Genomic DNA, 23,428 nt, shown 5'->3' on the forward strand with positions numbered 1-23,428 from the left:
TTAGAACTGCCTAATGAACATCGTCTTAGAAGATCACTCTCTTTTATGTATAATTTAATATGTCTTCATTGGCGAAACCAACTCAAAGCACAAATGCAAAGCAAATATATTGGGCCACAACAGAATACACAATGGTAAATGTGCAAAACATTTTATCTTTCTTCAGTAGTTCTAATGGAAGCCTTCAAAAATTTGAAGAAGGGTCTACTATAAACAAATACTGCCTTCTTTCAGCAGACTTTGCAAAGTTGATATCTGGGAAAATAAGCTAATTTCAACTACTTTTTAGTTTAAAAAAAACCCAAACTCTAAAGCATCTTCCCTTCCAGGCTTGTCCTTGAATAAAATAAAAATGCATGTTTATGTCAGTAACTTGGGGAGGGGGGAGGTGGAAATTGCCACTCTGGACAATATCAAGAAAATTAAAATTTTTATACTGTTCTCTTGCGCTGCCACTTTTCTGTCCTCCCAGCAGGTGCCAATAACAAAAACCGCATCCAATGATTCTAAAACACAATGTGTTCTGAAACACATGTGGCTGACTGACAAGAAATCCTTTTTTATCTTAGTCTTTCTTTCATGGTCTAAATTATTAACTTGCAGTATGCCACACATAACTCAGTTTGAGCATAAAATTATCTCTGGATATAGCAGTTCCAAACTGTTGCAAAACTGGTTCACTTAAAGTTGTTTATCATCTCACTGTTTAACCTGAGTAGAGTTAAAAGGAAACAGAGGGGTTTCTGTATACATACAAATATGGGAGGGAGAATAATATTAATGGAGTATTTCTTAGCCTTCCTAGTTACGCTTCTCATTTTTGTCTAAGCAGCTTCTCGCCAACCTTAAAATTCATTAATATGGGAAATACTGAGCTCATTGGCTGCAACACCTCCATTGTAAAAATCAGACTACTACTATCCAACAAATGTTCTGGCATAAAACCAGGTTCATTCTCTTTCTCTTCAGTCTTCTTCTCCCTCAACCTCATTAAAGCCCCACAAAATTACCTATGGAAACAAATACTTTAGAAAAACTCATGTCAAGGGCAGTCCCTAATGCCACCTCTTCATGGACAGAGCCATGGCAGGAGAGCACAGAACCTTGTGGAGGCCACAGGGGCTCTGTCTGGGTGCAGAGACGTTCCCACATGGAAGAGATTATAGAATTGGAGAACGAGGCCAAGCAATTTGTTAATCCTTCACATGATCGTGTATTTTGCATATGTTGTGCAGCAACATACCTTTCAATTGGGACTGGTTATGTTATGCTGAAGTTCATCTTACGTAATCAGTTAGACCACAGATGCTGAATTAAGTGGGCCTTCAGGAGTTGGCCTTCTTGTCCCTGAGTGATTACAGAACCAAGAGCAAAGTGTACCATGAGTAAAATAAATCAAGAACTGTAGAACAACAGTTAAAACAGGGCTCTATATGGACTCTTTATCCCAAACTTCTCTTGTTGTTCTTTGCCATCTGAGCAGATTTTTGATTACTGCAGCCTGTGTTCGGGTTTTCTTAGAGTTCTGCCAGAAACAAGAGCTGGGGCATGTTTATTTCTGAGGGTAGATCCAAGAGAGGGGATAAGTTCAGCCAGCTAGCAGGTGCTAGCATCCAAGGGAGTGAAAGAGGACATGGGGAGGGTTCATTAATCCATAGCTTTAGAAACAGAAATAGACTTGTCAGTAATTGTTCCTATAGACATGCATGCTTGGAGTGGGGAGGGAGATTGATGGGATGAATGAACAGGTGGGAAAGGATTTGAATGTAGACAGAAATGAGGAACTTACACCTGGAGATGAGTATCCAGGACACAGTGGAAGAGAAAAAAACTTCAAGCCATAACCTGACAAGTCTAGTGTGGCTTGGCAAGGGAAAAAAGATGTCAGGGGATATGAATTGCTGGCTGGATGATATCTGGTGGGATACAGGTTTGGAGCATTTGAGGATTTGGGGACTAGTGTTCAGGAAGCAGGGGATCCTTGTGCAGTATCCCTGTTTGGCGTAAGGACACAACCATAGCATGACTCTTTCACCACAGTAAGACACTGTCACCCCCACTGATACCCAGTATTGCACTCCTTCCCACCCCAGCAAGGATGTTTGCAGGCACATTTTCCGGAGGTCCTTTTTTCACTTCTGGAAATACAACAGCTCTAAATCACAGTCCTAAGCAGAGCTTAAAACATCCAGAAACATGGAAAAAACACTGAATATTACCGTAAACCTGCACAATGCCTGAGAAGGGATAGGAACCAGTAAAAGAAAAAGAGCCTGCAAGGCAGTCATGATCTTTACTTTCATAGTGGAGCTGAAACATTTGATATTCCTGATACTAAGTACAGCACAGAGTAACAGAAAAACGGGAGACCTGCAAACAGCATGAAACAATGTTGAGATGTACCTTTTAACACTAAAAATAGAAATAAAGTACAATGAGAGAAGAGTTTGAGGGAAGTCTGAGGAGTCACACTTGTCATTTAGGGGCTAACCAAATTCCCACTGCAAGACAAGACCAGGTCTGGGATAAAAATTTCAGAACAACATTACTGAGAGGCTTATAATTTATCTCTGATAAGTGTTAAAACAGGAAGTTCCAACATGTCAGAAATCCACAACTACTTGCCAATAGATCCAATTCAGAGTTCTTTCACATGTCTAAACTGTAAACTGATGGTGTATGTCATCAATATGTCTTTCATGAGAGCATTGTTTCATTTTGTAAGTGACAGTGCTTTGGAACCCTTGTTCATGTTAGTGCATATGCACGCACATATCATGTATACTGCACATAGCCACTATAACTAACATATAACAGCAAAGTTTAGTTTTGGTTTTTTGAGTAACTGTAACTTCAGGAATGGGTGTAATTACAGCACAGCAAGCCTCCTGCAGCTTTCAGCCTGCCTCCCACCACCCAGACATGTTCAGCAGGGACTGTCTGACCACCAGTTACCACCCAAACACTTGAATGCCCACTTCAGTGTCCAGTGTCTATTCATTCCCTTGAGGAGCAGCCACCCTGAGGTGGTAGGCAGAAAGTAGCACCTTAGCAAGAAGGTTGTTTGCTCTATGGAATGGTTTGGGGAGCTGCTTAACTTGGAGTAGCTGCTCCCAGGGGGAAGAGCTGCCACTCAGGCAGGGGAAAGAGTGGGCAGCTTCTCTGGGGGTGGAAGGGCATGTATGGCACATGATTATGAGAGAGCACCTGCAGCTTGTGCTGAGCTGAGGGAATGTGCTGCAGGAGTAACTAAGCTCCTGGAAGGTCGAAAGGGTGAAAGACTGCTCAATCTGAAAAGGTACAGGGGAATAGGTTTCTATGTGGGACAGGACAGTTATGTTGTGCTGATCTGCAGGAGCGTGAAGACACATCTATTTATTTCACATCAACTTTTAGTTCAGTTTCTATAGCTGAACCATCCTGGCTTTCAATATCAACTTTAGCCAACCACAGCAACCTTTGAGCCCTGGCTTCTAAATATGACAGTGAGTGCTTGGTGCAATCCAAAAAAATAACGGTACACACTTGCTATAAGCTTCATGTTCTGCCAACATCACGTACATCGGTGTGATTTCAGCATGGTGGGTGGTGGGAACTTAGAGATGTTTGAATCCAGAAAGAAATCTGTTTCTCTTCTTTTTGTTCTCTTCATTTTCAACTAGATACAGATCTGTCTAGACAGAGTGAAGTTATATTAATAACTTCATTATTATTACTACTATAGCTAACAAAACATTCTAAGTGCTTTAAAAATAGGTCAGCTCTTATTAGTGGGAGGAAATTTCATGTCCAAGATCTGGCTGAGCTGTCCTCTCATGCTGGCTAAGTATAGGAAGGTGGAGACTGTCCTCCCACTCCTCTCTGGATGTCCCCTAAGAAAGCCCTTCAGAGTTTGTGTTTTACCCCTATACCATTAGGTGTAGCAAGTACTTATTGCTTCCTGTTACAGCAGCTGGGTTTTTTTGTCAGTGTTCATTTTCAGGATGATTTTGCACTGTTTATTTTGTTTTACTTCAGCTGAAAAAGCAAATGGCTGTCAGATTCCAGAACAAAACTAACTTTGGTGAGGGATACTGGAAGTACTACACAGGAATCAGTTTTTATCAGATGAAGCTAGCAAATCAGCATTTATGTAGCCTACTTTAAGAAGCCTCTAAAGATGCTCCACTCACACTCAGATGGCCTGGTCATGAATATTACATAAAGTTTAAACTTTCACGGTGAGAGATTAGCTGTTTAACATTCCCTTAAAATGCCCTAAGTATGCAGGTTGAACATCTGATTTTTGAGAAAACTGTAACACTTTTATCACAGCACAAAAACCAATGAACAATAAATTTTCCTTTTAATTGCACAAACTAGTTTTAATCCAAAATAATTTATACTTGAAGAGGATAGAAGAAAACTGGAAAGCAATCTGAAGCAAATCAATTTATGCTCAGATGCAATTTCAAAATCTGCATTTCCTTTTTGTTCTCTATTCTTTCCCTAGTTCAGCCTTCTGAAGTTTATCTTGCAATGTAAAAAACCCAATTGTATCAACCTCTGAGAAGTTGCAGGTTACAGAAAGGTCAGCCATAACAACAATTCATGATGTATGGACTGGAATTTTCAGACAACTACCATTAGCCTTTTTTTCTAATGGAAAATATATTCACTAATTGATACCAGCTAGAAAACTGAACTAACTTTTCAAAGGACTGAGGAAGATCTGGCCAAATAATCCAGATTTCAAACTCTGAGTAGTGATATCGTTTGATCCAAGTGAACTACATAGGTTTGTAGAAATCTCTTGTGTAATAAGTCCATTATGCAGTCAGCACTAGCAGTGTTTCACATTCAAGCACTAAGTTAAAGTCAGAGCTTTTAAAATGAGCTTGGTCTAGGTACTTCTGGCATTGTGTTCTGTGAAATAGACAAAAAAGACACCATTCAGAATGTCACTGATCCACTGCTCTGGTATTTTACAAATATTCCCAACCCAAGTATCTGAGTTAGCTACCTAAATTAGCTACTTGTGATGCCTCTGTAATTGTTTAAGAGAGACAGGTTCTTCCAGCATGGGAGAGACCCAATGCATCTTGGTTAGATTTCTGGATTTAACTGCTCCAGGAGGAACCTCTCACCTTCCACTGTTCAGAGAGAGTTTGGTATATAGTCCCAGGCCTCTTTTGAAGAAAAGGAAGTCCTTAAGAGGTTTTGAGTTGAAACAAGTAATATACCTCATCCAAAATATTGTCATTCCAAGAAACTTTAGGTTTTCTGTCTGATGCTGCCACAGTTTATGACAGCTGACTCTGCAGGGGCATGTCCAATATCTAATCATATCAAGTCTGGAGCAAGTGCTGGAACACTTAGCACAAGCAGAAGGTGGTTCAGGCAATGCCTGTAGCGATGCAGAGGACACTGAGAGAGAAAACTACCCTGTCATGGATTCCTCACCTCTTCACATTCTTAAATCAAGACTGGATGGCTTTCTAAAATACAAAACCTAATCAAATCTAATTTATTTGGCTCAGTCCATGAGTAACTGGTTTAAATAACATAACCTCTATTGTATAGGAGCTTGGACTAAATGATCTAAAGATCATTTCCTGAGAAATGCTGATATTAAAAACAAATCTTTGAATTTCAGCTCACATTCAGTGGTTTACTATGGAGGTCAACAGAGATTTTGCGAGGTCTATGTGAACAGTTAATTAAATCCTGAGCATGAAAGAGAGACAAAGTTAGCAGATAGAATGTGAATTTAGAAACATGGCCGGTTATGAAAAGTCTTGCTCAGCAACGACACAACTACTTCAAGACCAAAAAAAATCTATCCATTTGCAACTGTCCTGGGTTCTTGTCCCAAGTTGTTGTTTGTTTCAAAGAAGCTGTATGGTTACATAAAGTGCTACTGAGCTGAGAAGCACCAAAACTAGGATCTGTAGAATTCTGAGCTATTGATGACATGTAGTTAACAAACCAAATACACCTGTGCAGTTAGAAATGTAATTTGCAAAGACCAACCTTTAAGATGGTCTTGCTTTGACAATTGTGTCATACTTTTCCTGTTTACTTTCTAAAAACTCCTGTGGCACTGAAGAACTGATACTCTGATGGAAATAAGTCTCAGGTCATCTATTCGTATGACATTAATAACCATGTATAATGTACTAATGGCGCAGCTTAGTTCAACATTAAAGTTCTGTCTATTTTCCAAATTCAAATTCAAAAGAAAGGATAAATACAATTTATCAAATATACACTTTTTGTTAATGTCTCAGCTAATTCAATAATTTTATGTTTATTTTTTCAACAACAGGAAGCTGCTTAATGAGCTCTAAATCATTACAAATCATAACCAATGCAGGCTAGACCCTTCCCCAGAAAAGGTTCTGTCCAGATGCATTTTTATTGGGAATGGGGAGTAGTCACCACAGGAACAATAATGTGCTGCCTTTTCCACTATATAGAAGTGAATTACAAATTAACAACTTGGTTTTCAAAATTAAAGGTAAAAACACAGGAAAGCTACTGTAAAGGACACCTGTCACTTCAGAAAAACCTGTAATAAAAACATAATTTTTTGTACCATAGCGACATGTAAGAAAACTACCAGGAGAGTGTTTTCAATCAAGGCATTCATTTCTGTCCACAGCTGTTCTGCATTTAGTTTTTTAGTTCACATTACTCCTATCTGTTTGTCCAGGGCTAATTCAGACTCAGAAGAAGCTATATGTCACTCACTAAACAACAGTATAATTAAAAGTCCTACTGCTACAGCTGGTTTGAAACATTTGAGAGCTTGGGAATTGCAGGGAACTCATATTAAAAATAAAAAGGATGTAATTACAGCCTCCTGTACAGTTTAATGGGCAAGAGTAATTTCATGATTGCAGTTGGTTTGAATGAAGCACATTGCTTTAATTATGTATATCATGTGTATACACGCAAAGACTAGAATCTATCTATGTAATCAGGGTGATTTAAAATATTCCTGACTTTCATGATTATAATTAATCTGGGCAAACTAGTTACAAATCATGAGATCATTTCATACCGTGGCGTAAGACAGAGCAATCTTAAAGATGGACCCCAGCCACACATTTAAACTATCCATTTTTGTGTAGTGTCCAGCATACTGGATGGATGTAGGGAAGTATGCTCATGCCTTAGTGGTTTCTTCTTTAAACACTGAACAACTAAACCACATGTTTCATTGTTCAACATACCACTGCTGAGGATGCCTACACATGTTACTCTTTTCTGTGCCATACTATCTGGAATCGTCATTCCAGACTGATGTCAGTTTGGGTATATCAAGGCTGCAGACATGTTCTAATTGTAGTACTAAAACAAACTGCTTGTGCTAATGTTTTCCATGTTGCATTTCAGTCCACAGTAATTTTTGCTTACTTTTGAGCAAAATCAGTTATGTCAGGTTTTGTGTTATTAGAACAACTGCACTTTTCCTATATAATTCTTACACTGAAATGCTTCAGATAAAGCTGAAACACCAAATGCTAGCTATTTTGTAGAACACAGCAATAATTCAAGAAACAACCCATGAACCTCATCAGCTTTGTATTTCTAAACTAGAACTAGTTTATATTAGCATGTTTAGACTACTAGATCTTAGAGTGATGCTTTTTATAGGAGGATTTATGCAGATTAGGACAAGTTTGAGGTGTTTGTTGTTTTTTTTTTTTCAAAAAGACCTCAATTAAGAATGTTGCCATTATGCAAATACACTTTAAAAATGTATTTTTTAAGAAAACTTTGATTTTTCTGTCTCCTTCTGTCTCTCTTCATCTCTCTTTTAATTAAAAGAACTTTGGGAATTGAAAAAATTGATTCTACAGAGTTCCGATTGCCTCCTGCAAAACCAAAATCAATGGAAGGTAACCATGGTCAGCGCCTGTATAAATAGGCTTATCTGCTAAATCAAGAGAAATACTAAGAAATATCGAGAAATTAAAAACACAGAAAAACTAGTGGAAAATCTGGTTTATATTTAGTGGAAACACTTTTATTTTAGCACTTTGAGTTAAACTTTGGAACTGAGAGAGTAAATAAAAGTATTTCTTTTATGCCAGTATACAGGGTATACAGTTGAAGTTGTTTCTGCTGTCCAGAAGAGGGGACACAGAGTTCCTAATAGAAGCCAGGAGTATTCATTATGCAGCAATTTGAATCATGAAAGTTATCCGAATGACACACTAAGAACATGAGTGGTACATACCTCAGAATTTTGGGGTAGTTTGGATAAGAATACAAACTATATTGTTTCAGGCCTGTCTTTATGACATACTTGATTGGAACTTCTGAATATTTCTCTGATCACAAGGTTTCCAATCTGATTCCTTATTCAGTGTTGCTTCAAATTGTGCAATTTAATTTTCATCGGTTGGGAACTGCTTCATTCGCCCTCTAGTAATATAATTGAAATTTGTTTCATTATTCATATTGGAATTATATGATTGATTCACAGAATATGTTTTGCACTAAGTTTGATTTCTGTAACTTTGGAAATGAAGTACTAGACATTGCCCTATTCTTAAGATTTTTATTTCAGTTCACACTAATATTTCATATTTCAGTGAAGAAAATATTTTTTAGCACAAGCAAAAACACATGATATTAATTTTGAGTATTTTTCATCTGCTTTGTCTACATCAGTTCAGGTAGCTGCTTAGCCAAATGCTTTATAAAGTATTGTGTTTAATTTACAAAGAACTCTATTCAATGAAACTGCAGAATACCCTTTCGGCTTGCCCAACTGGATACATAACAGAGACATCTGGAAAAATGGTCTAATTTCACATTGTAAAATAATGCAGAAAAGTAAGAAGATCTTCCCCTGTTTTCCTTTACTGACTGAGAATTATATCATGTAGGCAGCTATAACCCGAAAGAACATCATTCCACACACTGCTGATATTTTAATTATTTTTCTGATTACTATTTAAGAACTTGGTTCTTTTTTCACTTACACCTGACATATCCCTGTTGTTATTCTGGCATTTCCAGTGAATTTTCTCCTCCAAAACCAAGGAGAGCCTCTCAGGTCATTTTTCAGTTGTTCATTTTGTATTTATTTACAGATACAGAAAATAAATCCGCCATGGGTTTTTTTCCTCTCAAGCTGTCTTGGGCTAATTCTTTTCCTATCATGGGGCCACTCTGTCTTTATTTAACTTTGTTATATTTAAATTTTGTCCTGTAACCTTTGTCATTATTTTTTCCTTAATAGAAAAAAGATGATGCACTATTAATGTGGCTAAATTTTCCATTTAAACAATTCTAACTTGGTGTGCTTCAATACTTAATACATTTGAGATTGCCTAAGTTTTTCCCCCCATCAAGACCAAAGAGAAACATATTGGTAAAATGAGCAACTTAAAGATGACAAGCTTACTGTCAGTATTCTGCTCAGCATGTAAAGTTGGCAGCTGCTTAACACTTATTCCACTTTCATAATGATGGACACTGGAAAATGTAATATTTTTCTCTCTCAGCCTTTTCTAATTCACTCCATATGCAAGCAGAACTTCCATACACTTACCTCATGCACCCAGATTTCTAGCACCCCCTCCCCATGTAAAGGCAGGGTCTCCAAAGCAAATAAATAAATAAATAAATAAATAGAAATTACCTTGGTGGTTTGTGGGTTTTATACACACTTTCAGTCACACATACTCAGAACCACTAAAAATCACCAACTCCCCAGACAGCCAAGATTTAATTTGGATCACACGTTACAGGCCAGACTAGAGAGTATCTTTACAATAACAATATTTACTTATATTCATCAACAGATGGTAAAACAGTACAAGCAGAAATGCTTGAGGAAAAGTGAGCAGTTTTTCACAGAAATAATGGCCACACCAGATAGATTGTCAGTAAAAAGCAAATCAGATATTCATAGAATATTTAATTCTTGCATAAGCATAGCTTGGGTTTTCAAATTATATTATAGATCAGATATTTCTTCCTTATGTGTCTAAACCAAAAATCATGTTTACACTATTCCTCTCTGTTTATTTGGTCAATGCCTATCTGTACGCAAGACAGAAATCAGAAACGCAGCACTAATATGAGAATTGACATATACAGCCAGAACCAGAACATTTTCTTTTCAGAGACGTTTCCAAAGAGCTGACTTCACTGGCCATAGTTACATGTGGCCATGTGCAGAAATACCAGAGAAGGACACAAATATCAAAGCAGAACATAACTCCCATAATTATTTAGCTATTTTTTATAAACATCACTATTCTTTGGAGTAGTTGCAACACTAATATAGTTTTTACTTTGTCTCATTTCTCTCTCCCTAAAAATGTATTATCCCAGATTAATATATATTTTTCTCTCTTTTTAAGAAGGCTGGTTCATATTGGGTTACCCTCCTCAATTATACTAATGTGCCCTAGTTTCTTCAAATCCTAGTGTATAATCTGCCTGTTCAAATTGGGCTCTCACTGGACTTTCATTTTATACACAATCTGCCTTGAGGTAAAGAAATAAAAGTTACTCTCCTGACACACATACATACTTTGTAAGATAGTTGATGAAAAAAGCATTCTTTTGTAATGTAGATTTTCATCATTTCTATCAGTGTAACACAGCTCTTCCCCACCCCCAGGAAGATAGCTGTAGCCTCTACTACTCCCCAAAGAAACTTAAAGGAATTATTTAGAAAGAACAATTACTTATGCAACTTGGAGAAAGAAATCTGCAAGAAGTGGTGCTACATGAACCAGTACTCAGATAAAGGCCAATTTGCTCATTAAATTGTATCGGATAATGTGAAAGTTAAATCCAGGCTGCAAAAGTCACCTACAGTAAATATGTATAATACAGTAAATTCAACCATCAATCACTTGCTGGAAAATTATCCAAGTTACACTCTCCGGCACATATACTTCTACCATTTTTCTATTTCATAGCATTCTATCTATTCATAGGATTCCTTCAGAAATAGAAGACAGCCTGCTAAAATGATGGCATAAGACTTATTGAAACCAGAAGACCTTGCTAAACAAATTCATTATTCTGTATTTTACCTGCTGAAATATAATACATAAAACCATTTTTTTCCTGTGATAAACCGTAACAGTGATCTTTTTCACGACTCATCAGCCAACCCTAACCATGCTACTAAAAGACAATCCAGTTCTTTTGAGTCAACGTTCCTTAGGACAATTTACTGCAGATGTGGAAGGAAACCTCAGCCCAGCATGAAAACAAAGACTTGTTTAATAATTATTTTAAGCATTCATGTGAAATTATAGAGCACATTTCTGTTGGTAAACCATGCAAAACTTTATCTGCAAGATACACGAAGGTTTAAGTTCACATTCTGTTTCTAATTGATTGCTCATTCAAATTGTCAGGTGGTCAAAAATACATTAAAAAAAGATATAGCAAATGAAGACTACTGTGGTCATTGTTGCAAATTAAAGTGTGTGGTTACTTGGCAGAGCTCACTGGAGAGGACAGACTGCTGCTTGCTATAAGCTAAGAGTTCAGTTGTGCAGTTTAGTTGCAGCAGCATGGAGTTCTGGCTAACTTAAAATAATTTTTGTAACCATGTTGTAAATATACCCTATGTAAAAGCAAATTGTAAAAAAAAAAAAAGATTCAGAGCAAAAACTTGGTCTGATGTAATTCCTGAACCACTGGATGTCAAAATGTTGCATAAACAAACAGGCAAACTTTTCTGCTCCCTGTCTGTCTTGTCTCCTAAAGCTGTGAGCTAGAAGACTATCTCATTACATACACTGGAGCGTCTAGGCAGAATAGTACTTCTTTTATTTTGGGTTTTTTCCATCACTAGTGACTTTTCCTACCATCAGTACATTGGTTAGCAATCAGTGATTGATCATTAAAACACATATTAAAAAAGACATTGGTATCTACATTATCATAGCATTCAGCACTTTTTTGCTGTAATACAAGTGGGCTATATCTTTCACCTGGGGACATCCCAAGAAACTACTGCTTCTCCTAACAAATGGATTTACCCTTGAACCTAGCAGGTGCCAGCCTCAAAACAAACAAAATGAGGCAGGTTCACCATAATATGCAATTATGCAGTGGAACACTGTGCCCCAGGTGCAGTTGACATGGGTTCAACAGAAAACTAAACAAGTTTATGGAAAAGGAATCCACTGAGGCAAAGGCATCTAGATACCACATCATTATCTCTGGTTCAGGAATTCCCCGACCTGCAAATTGTTGACTGGGAAAATCTTCTCAGCAAGTATCACTGCCTGCTTCCCTGCCCTCACATGCCTCTGAACACACAGATTTTATGACACTACAGGATGTAGTGCTAGCAACACAGCCGCTACTACAGTAAACATTCAAGAGTACATGTAGGTCAGAGGCAGAATTCAGTGCTGCCGGTATTCAACGTTTGCTTCAGTGAAAGTTCTAATGGATTGTTGACAGAAAGCAACCTTTTGAGATTTACTGTGGACAGTTGCTGCTAAAAGAAGCTGTAAATTAGACAATAAGCTTTCCAGGACAGGAGACAGCTTTTTGTTATGTCTTTGTATGGTGCCCACAAAGAGGTCTTATGATGAGAAAAACAGGTTTACTGGGACAGTAAGTCCCAAACATTTCAAGTCACAGCCTCCCTTGAAAGGGCATCATGACCTCTCTTTCTCTAAGATTTCTGGCACTGTGTCAAAATTCCTAGTTCCTGTGCCTTTTATATTTCTGTGATTATAACCCCAAACAGGAATTACAAGAGCATGTTTGGGAATTAGTGTCCATGACTGCTACCATAATACAACAAATAGAAAAACCCAAAAAGTAGTTTGTTAGCAAACAAAAGATAACTTCATAGATTCTGAACCATAATTCTCTCCAGTAAGATGTCTGCAATTGTCATTCTGAAGAAACTGAAACAATAGACTAAACAAAGAGAAGAGTTAACCAGAATTTTTTCATTCTTTAAAAGAAGCAGTATAGCCATAGACTCTTGCCAGCTTCTGCCATTTAAATAGTACCACAGACATAAGTGCTTGGAAGAGAAAGGTTGAATATAAGCTAGCCAAGCTGCAACAACAGCACTTGTATCTCTGGTGCAATAATATGAACAAATGGGTATGATAAAATTAGTTTATAAGGGCAAAAATAGCCATTTGCTATGACACTTAGGCTTTTTCTCCCTTTAAAAATTTCTAGTAAACAAAATATAAAGATGTTAAGAGTTATCCTTTCCCTATTTTCTTTTGTACATCTGTTACCTTCCTGCAGCCAATTTTCTCTGAAAAGTTGATGTTTTGTTGAAGCAAATCCAGTAGCTGTACAGCTGTGCTGCTGTGCAGAACAGCAACCTCTTACTCACCATCCTGAGAACCATACAAAACTTGGGAAGAATAATTGTATCTGAATTTCAAGGCTCTCCATACTTTCTTCCCTTTTACAGTATTCCAGAGAGCAAGGGGTAAAACACAGCAGTGATTATATAGTACATCAGCTACTCCTGCTGTGAATACAAGGTAGCTTCTTCCACTTTTCATCAAAGAGAAGTTACTTTTCATTTAGCTTGCATTTCTGGTGGGTAACAGCCTACGTATGGACAACCATCATGCCATAGTTGACATATTGCAAATTGACATTCTAGCTTATCTCATTCACATACACTCACCTTAAGAAAAAGGGAAGGTCACCTATTTCCAACAGCAGAATGGTCAACTTTAGACTTTTTTTTAACCTTTCACACAACCCAGGAAAACCAGGTGATCAGCTCTTTTTGAAGTAATTTTACCATTAATCATTGTCTATATGCCAAATATATTTGTCTTATCATCATATGGTATTCTCAATATCCACATTTTAATTTTAACCACCTCCTATGCAATTAAATCTAAAACAATATCAATTCTTAGTAGCCATTCACGTGGGAGATAAGTATCCTTGAGAATTTGAACCCTGAAATTTGTATTTCTGCTCAGTAAATGTTTCTCTTTCCTGACCAGCTTTTCTATGTATATTTCACAGCTGTAGTGGTCCAAGCAATATTCACTGGTGAAAAATTATGGGTGTATCAAGTGGATACTGAAAAAGCTTCACTACTTCTACTGAATGTACCTCCACTCCTCTAGAGGGAGAAGTTCTTCATATGTGTTTAGAAATGCAAATATGTACACTTAATTGTTACACTTCATGGATTCTAGGAATACAGTATCAACGGACCTATTCATAATATCTGCTGGAGTGAAGACAATGATTTTTAGCTGGAATGATTTCTGCTTTCTTACTTCCAAACAATCTCCAAGCTTTGCAAACTTCCCTGACATGAAGTTTCAACGTAATGCTCTGTGAGAGCTCCTTGGGTTATCTCATGCTTCTGTTTATTAGAGGCCCACAGATGGTTCTTAATGATTATCCTTTTGTTTCATATATGAAACCAATGTTCTTTTCTAAAGAAAATTAAACTGTGGAGATGTGGTATGTTCCAGTTAGTCCTAAATTAGAAGCAAAGTGTTCAAAAATGTCTAAGTGTTCCTGCCCTCGGGTGTTGGCAAACTCTGTAGAATACTTGTATAGCTTGCTCATGTTGAGTGATCCTTTAGGACGTGCTGTATAAAGCAGCATTACATCAGGTTGTAAAGGCAGTAGGAAGAACACCTTGTTAATGACAAATAATGGCACACAAAAGAGGTCCATGAAATTCCATCAGCAAATTTTTCCTTCGTGGAACAAAATATTCTGACTTCCAATCATCAGAAAGTTATCTGAAGGGCAATAAGCAGTGAAACACACTGGAGAAAATGCGTGAATCAGTGTGAAAATCATTTTCCCAGTGACACACCACCCTAATGCAATCTTTCTTTTACTTGTTCTGCCCTGGGCTTTTCCCTCATTTTTCCTTGCATGCTCTTCAGTTCCACAGTAATGAAATTACATTCTAGTTTTATCAATTCACTCCCTTCATTTTCATATATCATCTCTACAGAAGTATTACTTTCACTTCCATATCACCACTTCCTCCTCTCAATCCACCTCATTAGGTCCTCTTCATCACTCTTCCATTTTGCACTGATTCCTGCTCTTTTATTTTGTATCTTCCTTTATTTTCCATTTAGCCTCTCTTTTTATAATACCAAAGAAAAGATGTTGGACCATTTTTCACAACTAAGAACAGATATTCCACTCTGCATCTACTGTGAGTACATCCATGTTTTGCATTGCTGTAAATATCTTCCAAGCACTCACACCCCTGGTGTGCACTTGAGTAGATGGAACTTGTCCTGCTTGGCTAGTCTTCATCCCCTCCTCACAATCGTTTGTCAGATAACTCTATGCTCACTTTTCCACTCCAAAGCACAGTCTTTTCCAGCAACTTCACAATTTACCTGCCTCTCTTGCTAGAAATAAAGGCACAGGTTCCCAGAATAGGCTTCTTTCCTTCATATGATTTTATTAGTATTGTGCTCTTAGTTCGCATGACGAGACATGGCTGCATACTTTGCCTTTAATCTAACAGGCTAGCATCCCATCAAAAGCTTCATGAGGAGCCTGGCAAACCATTCTTGGTATTTTTCCATGTACCACCATGTGTATCTCAACATTTGAATGGAAAGCCAGTCTTCTGTGGATGTCTCGCCATGGAACATTAGATATGTAGTATTTTAAAGGCACGTATTGTCTGACAACCAAGCTCTAGAGGGAGACATTAGCAAAAATACCTAAATAGTTTCTGAGTTTTCCACATTAAAAGGCACAGATGTAGCTACATAGACTGTCTGATACAGGTTCTTCTCCTACTTATCAATGAATTTAAGGGTTAGAGAACAGAGAAAGGAAATTATGAAGACACCAACTTTTATAGTTATTTTCACAAGTGGATATTAATTGGGGTTGGGTTGATGTAAATAATAACCAGGTTGATATGTCTTATATCTTAAACTGGAAGTCCAAATTGGAGGCAAAACTTCCCAAGGGCCACCTAAAGTTTTATTCAGAATGCCTTAACAAAATGAAGCAACAAAAAACCAATCAGTTTGGAACTGCATGAAAACTGATGACAGCTAATGCAATGTAGAAGTGTTCGTGAAAATAACGTATGTATTTAGGTATGCAGTGTATTACACCACATAAATAAATACACATGAATTTACTTACTTCAGGCCAAGATGATCTTATGTTGTTTTTAAAGAAAGTGGTAATGATAGGATTGCACCAGCAAAGAAACTGTTATGAAACTGGTGGCAGAAAAGTTGGAAAAGTCCTAGTTTCTCTTCAAAACATTCATGCTTAGTCTCCAGTATTTTGGACTCAAAAGTCTGATTAAAGAAAAGTAGATTTTAATTAAATCTTCCTCAAGTCTATGTCTTCCTTCAATACAGACATCTAAATAGGTGTATACATATATATATATAGGCATGTATACCTACCTAAATGGCACAGAACTAAAGAAAGCAAAAACATAGGAGATTAAACCCCTGGCTTCTCTCTGCCACTTAACTGCAGTAATACATTTCAAAGGCCATCCATCCACCTTATCCCTTAGTTCTCTATCTATAAAATAAGAACATGTGTCTATCTCCAACAGAAGAACTTAATGAGCATCACATTAATAGGAGCATTGATTAAAGCTGATCTCCACTAAAAAATGGCCACCTATTTCCAGCACAAAGAAAAACTAGCAATAATGTACAGCTACAGTGAAATATGTTAAGTAGAGAAGTATTATGAACGTTTATAGGATCTGGAGTGAGAGAGATCCAGGGCTGCTTTACAAATAATTTATTTTCAGTCACTTTAAAACTGTTTCCATTCATACATTCATCACAATAAATGAAATATATTGTACAAAGAATTAAAAGTGCTTCTCATTTAGGTATAGATTTGTAATACTGCTAGGTTTGACCTTAGTATAATGTAAATACATCACTATTCCAAAAACAGAAGGCAAATAAGGCTTCTTCAGACTATATCTGTCTTCCTGAAGTAAACCATTATAGAAAGACTTTTTTTAAGCATTTTTAAAGACTTTTTTTTACCTGTAACATAATTTGCACGCACATGCATCTCCTTTCAATGGATATAATTTACTATTTATGATGTCACAAGAGTAATTTTACACTATTTAGATTTTAAAATACTGTTAATGGGAGAAAAGAAATTGTGTCTCTTTCATATATGTCTTACCTTACAAAGGTTGAAAGAGGGTAGAGTTCCCAATGTGTGATACTCCATGTTTTTGAAATTACAGCCCTTAGAGATTTGTTTGGCATTGAATTAAAACCACTAATAAATTGCTAGTGGTAAAACATTGCATGAACATTGTTTCTTGCAAAATATTGGAAATAACTATTGTAGCATTACTCAACAGTTAAGCAACCTCTGTTTACTGTAAGTATTAGCTCCTCGAACAATGTGTCCTGCATACGTAAATTCATTCCCTTCGGATCCAAACTCCCAACTCCTAACACTTGGATCACAAAAGTAAAACAAAAATATATGAACAAGTCCTCTTGCTAACTGGTCTAATGTCCATAGCTGGAAGAAACTGTTTAGTTGAAATAAATAAATAAATAAAATATGTCTAAACAGAACCATGGGGTTTTATTTTTTTCAGATCTTTCCCTGCAAGCAGTTCTAAAGGATACATTTCATTTAGTGAGAAACATGATTTTGTTCTGCTTGCTGTATACATCTGATGATAAAATTGTGTAGTGACTTCTCTTAGGAAGAGTAACTAGAACACTGTCCATCATGCATCTCACCATCTCTTTTTGGTCAACGCAATTTCTATTTGAGCAAAAGAGGATTAACATGTTCCTATCTCTCTCCATCCATGATGGAAACAATATACTAGGAAAAGAAGTGAAAAATCTAAAGAATCTCCTCAATCATGAATGAGTTCACCTCTGTGATGGAAGAATATAAACTCATTAAATTTCTCTCCTTTTCCTCTATATAGAACTAGATCTAGCAAACTAAACATTGGGTCTTCTTGGAGGGCAGGATCAAAACTAGGATTGATTCTATACTCTCTCTAGTGTACCTCTGTAGTGATGTACAGTAAATGGAGACAGGCTTGACTTGTAACCAACACACAGAATCACACAGAATCGTCTAGGTTGGAAAAGACCTTGAAGATCATCTAGTCCAACCATTAGCCTAACATTGACAGTTCTCAACTACACCATATCCCTCAGCGCTATGTCAATCCGACTCTTAAATACCTCCAGGGATGGGGACTCCACCACCTCCCTGGGCAGTTTATTCCAAAGCCTAACAACCCATTCTGTAAAGAAATGCTTCCTAATATCTAGTCTAAACCTTCCCTGGCACAACTTGAGGCCATTACCTCTTATCCTATCACTTATTACTTGGTTAAAGAGACTCATCCCCAGCTCTCTGCAGCCTCCTTTCACGTAGTTGTAGAGGGCGATGAGGTCTCCCCTCAGCCTCCTCTTCTCCAGACTAAACAACCCCAGTTCCCTCAGCCGCTCCTCGTACGACATGTGCTCCAGACCCTTCACCTTAAGTCCAATTTCCTCATTTCCCTGTCTCAGGTTTTTTAGACAGTTCTCTTTGTTTTTTGTAAAGATGGGTTGGAAGAAGCCCTTTGGATTGAAATTTTTCCTGTTCAAATCCAGCCTTAGAATGGAGTTGATACTGGTTCTCCTCCAAGATTTAAGTTAATTTTTAATGATTCTTTCCCATTTCATTCCAAACATTCATTGCAACAAATAAACAAGAAGAAGTGGTGACTTTTTAGACAGGTGTCTCTTTTAAACCATCATTACATGTAACGTATCAAATATAAAAATACAAATCTTAGCTTGTTATTTAATTGCTTCTACTGTGGTTGACAACTAACATGCAGAAAATTAATTTAGATCCTACATTAATCCCAGAAGTTTAACAAAACTGGAATTTGGGAAGGAGCACAACCATCTTAACTGTAAACTGAGAGGAAAGAATGTCACAACACATTTAGCACATACTATGCCAGCAGTAGTAAAGCAGAGATGGGAGTTAGCACCTGCTTAAGAAGAGAACAAGCATACTAACACTGGGAGTTGGGGGAATTTCCCACTAAACCACAACATACAGAAAGTAGGTCACTTTTACTCTTTTGAGAATGAGGAAAAGAAAAAAAAATCTGAATTATATATGAACCATTACATTTAATTTTCTTTGTCTCCAGCAGCTCCCAGGAGCCTTGTAGACAGAAAAATCTGGATTTTACGACTCTGGCAATTATCTAAGTTAATACCATAGAGTTCTCTGCAACCATTTTCTTTATAGTTAAGGGTCTGTCAACCTTTCTATTTTACTCCCCTTTACACTTCTTCCCATACCCCTTGCCCCTGATTTAGTGTTTGCCTGTAAAAGTTTACTTCAGATATAACTTGGCACACAAACATCCTACAAACAAGCTTTAACTAAAATAAATCTTGAATATATCTGCAATTTAATTTATTTAGCCCTCTTGCCAGGTGTTACTGGCAGGAAAAGGGCTCAAGTTCAAATGTTTGAGGGGTCTTCTTAAAATTAATAAATGTGATTGGCTAAAGTGCTGCACCCAGAAATATGGGAAAACTAAATATCTTCCCTGCATGACCTTAACAGCCAATTATTTTCTGTTCTGAAACATGGAGTCTACGTCAAAAAAGCAAAACTTTATGTGGGGAAAAGGAGAACTGCAGCTTGAGAACATACAGCAAAAACCACTGCTATCCGTAAACAGGAATAACAAAACTATCTGATAGTAGAGTTGAATTTAGGAGTCTCATTTTACTGAGTATAAAGTAGTAGGCTAAATGTAAAAAACTGATTACAACACTCCCATGGAACAGAAGAAACACTGGAGGTCAGCACCCAAAACAGAGGCCTAGAAAAAGAACCAACAACTGCAATTTTCCTTCGGGACTAAGTTCAAATTCAGGGCAATGATCGTTGTTCAGTGGAGCTATGCACAAAGGATGAGAAAGGGCAAAAATGCAGCCACACATAGAGCAGGCAGCAGGAAAGTCCCAGAGACAACTAGAGAGCGTGTAGGTTGATTTTGATAAAGAAATTAAGCAAGAAAGAGGGGGTTAGCATAGATCATTGTCTGAGAGTATTAAAGCAATGAGCCTCTCATATTTACCTCTTATGGCATTCAGAGAAATGGGAGTCCATAAATATAGACAGAATTGCAACAAAGAATTATTACATTTCATCATCAATTTGCAAAAGCATTCCCCCCAGATATCAAGTAATCACCCAGGGTTGAAAAGAGTGAAAAAACATCAAAATAGCTCAGCAGCCTTGCATCTGAGTCCCACCTCTTCCAGTGGAAACACGTCTTCCCTTCACCTGCTGAGCCAGCATAGCGCTAGAGTCTAAAGGCGTATTTTGGCAAGTCTATTCCCATGGGAAGTGTTTCCCTGACCTGGTGTTGAGACTCTGATCCAAAATTAAACCAGAGAGAAGTCAGGGGCACTGGTGCTGAGAGGGGCACTGGTATTGCACAGTTAGCTTAGGCCTTGATGCCCTCTCCATCCCTGTCGGCCATCAGGGCTCACTCCCACTTTCTCCACTTCTTGCAGCCTTTAGAAGTTAATAGCACCAAAGGCCTTAAATGTAGTCTTTGACATCTGGGGACACTGGCTTGCCACAAGGCTTCAGTTCAGTTACAGTTCTCTCAATCTAAAGCCATTTTACTTAATAAATGTGGTGTTTTCTTATGTTACTACTCAGCATGTGGCATATGGAAAATGACAGCAGAGGTTAATCTTGTGAGAACCACAACAATAAAGAGAACACAATTGACAAAGAGGCAAAATATGGGTGAGAAACAAAGGAAATCATCAGCATGGAGTGATGCCAGCTACCAGGCATGGTGGATTTCCAGACAAAATCCATGAGCAGGCATTAAAACTGTGAAAGCAAGAACTAAGGCTCCATGCAGAATTTATAATGGAAGATGAGAAAAATCATTGTTATAACACTGGGGGGGGGGAGATAATCAGGACACTCCTGTTGGAATAATGCCCTAAATGGTGGAACAGATCATCAAAATTTTCAATGAGCCCAGAAAGAACAGTAGACACAAAACTGTTTTGTTTTGCCTTTACCTGAATAAATATTTGTATTGAATAGTGAGAAAAAAATGTTTATACTGCAGAGCTCACATTCTTGGCACCCTCTCTGAAAGAATGAAAGCAAGGCCATTTTTACATTTTTAAGGCAATAGACCTAGCCTTAGAAACATGCAACTCATTCAAAGACCAACTAAAGTGAGCAGTGAAAGGAATATAACAATAATGTATTGGTACAGAACAAGTGCTCAAACTCCAAACTAAGCAAACAGTACAGAGAATACAGGTGTCATGTATTGTTGATGCCATCTAACACATGTGCTACAGACAGAAATTTGACAGAAAAATTAATGGCCAGCCTATAAGCTGCAGTGACAGAAACAGAGGAAGCAGAACCAATGTATCTTCATATACCACTGATATGCCAGAAAAAAACCAAGCATCTACTCTTGATGCTTCTGAGACCGTTTGGAAAGACCTCCACTGAACAGAAAGCAATCTGCAGTGTCAGATAGCAGATGCAGAGATACTTCATGTACATTTATTACAGAAAAAGGCAGACAGACACTCAGATGCCATTTTTGCTGTTACATTATTAAATCGGCAATCAATCCAAATCAAACTAGATGGCAGAGCCACCTGCACTTCAATTCCAGCCACATCATGTATTAGCAAGACCAGGTGCTTATGAGGTGCAATAAAACTGTTTCAAGACCAAAGTGAGTTGTTGATTAGAAGCCCATGAAACAAGTGATAATACCTCTTGGATTCAGTAGCGTATGACAAGATTGGATTTTATTTAAAAGGGACCATAATCCCATTGGATTCAGTAGCTAACACCAGGAAACGGATAAATACTTCACAACTGAGAACAGGCATGCCAGACATAATTCAGGAAGCACAGCTCTTGCCAGAGATAAATTCCAGTTCTGAGTGTATATGATGCAGCATGAGGTGTGCAAAAACTACAGTGATCTTTGTAACAGAGGGAGACTCTGCAGTTTTGCTCAGTCTGAGCTTCAGCTGGGAACAGATCAGAACAGACCTACTCAATTTTATTGATGCAACTCCATGGTCCAACCACAGCACTCCATTTTCTAGGAGAAAGACCATCTGAAGGATACTCAGACAAGAAATCTGATTTGGAAACTGAAAGTTTGGCATAACTAGCAGACTGTGCTCAAACTGCTAGTTTGTTAAACCTTTTCATGCTACAGTCCTTAAAATTCACATTTTCAAATCTTATTATGCAACTACTGAGGTCAGAAAGATTACATTAAAAGAGAGGCATGGTCCTTATATTATGCATGTCCCCAAAAGAAGGGACTTTAAAGACAACAACACATACCACACAACTCATAATAAAGATAATGAGTTTGCTTTAAACTCATTCTGCCTTGCTCCTGAATTAATGTTTTAATTGTGTACCACCTCCTGTCTATTAATATATTGTTTATAAAAAAACTCAACTTTCTGATACAATCACTTCATTCTTGAAGGTACCCTCATGTTTTTAATCACTACTATTGTAAGACAGGAGGCAAAAAAACATACATTTACTTTCCTAAAGGTACAAGAATATAAGAAAGGATCAGTATATGAAGCTGTGCTCTGTTTTCCTCACGTAGTTATCTGTGGCAGATGACCACCATGTGAAGGCAACATATAATCCACTTATAGCTTAACTGCTGTTCAAATATTACTTAAGTAGCACTCAATTGACTTATGATACCGCCCAAGCCCCACAAGTGATAAATGTTGCATATTACAAGCAGACCAGAATGGCCAGATCACAAGCTGTTAAAGAAACTCCGGTTTTACCCCAATAGCCTCAGAGGTTTGGCAGATTAGTGATGCTTGCATATTATACAGAATGTTTTCTTCTAAAGAATTTCAGCAGCCCCTCAGCACAGACTAAACCTTTGAGCATCAAACACGATGTTTGTGCCCAGCAGTGATCAATTATTTTGCTTCTCAATGCAACTCTAGCTAGTATGCTAAAAGGAAGATAGAAGTCATCCTTCCCTCAAGCCAGCAAACACATCACCCGTGGCAGGACAGTGCAAAGAGAGATGTTAACACTGCTGTCCACTTTGCTCGTGAGTTCATGCCACATTCCACTGTCATTTTGCTTGTGAGTTCTTTGGTCAAAATGAGATCCCCTTTGAAGCAATATGCTGTATACTTCTGGTGACAGGCTTCCATTAGTTTCACGTATTGAAAAAACCCACATGTAGTAGCAGTTTAAAATTAGTAATAACAATCCTGCCTTCTCATAATCTGTTGAACACTGTATAAAGGTCACAGCACTACTGATGCCCACATTTTTTTGTTGTCTGTTTTACACAGCTGAGTAGAGAGTGACTCATGACAACCAAATT

The 23,428-nt window shown here is 37.5% G+C and overlaps 1 long non-coding RNA gene across 4 annotated transcripts in view; it reads right to left on the reverse strand.

The window, feature by feature from the left end:
• LOC141923607 (uncharacterized) overlaps nt 1–23,428 on the reverse strand; it is a 183,888-nt gene that overhangs the window by 114,467 nt on the left and 45,993 nt on the right. For 2 of the 4 annotated variants that reach the window (XR_012623337.1, XR_012623339.1), the window contains exon 5: nt 1,244–1,347. The exons of the other annotated variants lie outside the window; for them this stretch is intronic. This is a non-coding gene — a long non-coding RNA (uncharacterized LOC141923607). The remainder of the gene's footprint in view (nt 1–1,243; nt 1,348–23,428) is intronic. 4 annotated transcript variants of the gene reach the window in all.

Source organism: Strix aluco, chromosome 4 (genome assembly GCF_031877795.1).
Source record: "Strix aluco isolate bStrAlu1 chromosome 4, bStrAlu1.hap1, whole genome shotgun sequence".
NCBI lineage: Eukaryota > Metazoa > Chordata > Aves > Strigiformes > Strigidae > Strix > Strix aluco.